The sequence below is a fragment of the Cystoisospora suis genome, assembly GCF_002600585.1.
Source record: "Cystoisospora suis strain Wien I chromosome Unknown contig_1081, whole genome shotgun sequence".
In the NCBI taxonomy this organism is placed as follows: domain Eukaryota; phylum Apicomplexa; class Conoidasida; order Eucoccidiorida; family Sarcocystidae; genus Cystoisospora; species Cystoisospora suis.
The window spans coordinates 1-515 of NW_027153882.1; the positions used below are offsets into that span (position 1 = coordinate 1).

At 53.0% G+C, this 515-nt stretch overlaps 1 protein-coding gene across 1 annotated transcript in view; it reads left to right on the forward strand.

Annotated features, from left to right (window-relative positions):
- The first annotated feature begins 5 nt into the window (after positions 1-5).
- The window catches only part of CSUI_002598 (dna replication licensing factor mcm2), a 16,747-nt gene continuing 16,237 nt past the window's right edge, over positions 6-515 (forward strand). The window contains exon 1 of the mRNA XM_068062798.1: positions 6-515. This exon is cut by the window's right edge and continues 284 nt beyond it. The gene's annotated coding sequence lies outside the window, so the exon portion shown is untranslated.

Here is a 515-nt window from a genome sequence, read left to right on the forward strand (position 1 = left end):
CATGGAAGTCTCTTCAACACGCCACGGCCTCGTATAAAGTGTTGACCTCTTCTTCCCCAGGAGGATCTCTTTGCAGCTGAAAAAGAGAGATGATGTTTTCCCATTACGCTTTTTCGTCGAAGCGGCTGGCTAAGAAGACACTATGCAGGCTGGCCCGGCTTTCCTGCCTTCCCCCCTTGGTTCCTAAGCAGGCCTGGTCCTTACGCGAATCGAGTTTCAACTGAGAGCCTGGGAATCTTCGTCATCGGGAGGGAGGAGCAGTGGCGTCCACGCGGGAGACTGTTCTTTTTTCGCTTCCCCTTAATCGAAGTCGACATGCATGGGGTGAAGGGTACTCAAAGAGCGTTGCTAACTTCCTTCTTCTTCTAGTCGGACTTCCGCTGTCTGTACACCCCACCAAGGGACTTCCGTGCTTCTTCCTCCCTCGTTCCCCCTTTGACGACAACCATCCCCCGTGAAAACGATCGTTCCTTCCTCGTTGTTGAGTTTCCGTGCTCCCTTTCTCTTCTGTCTTC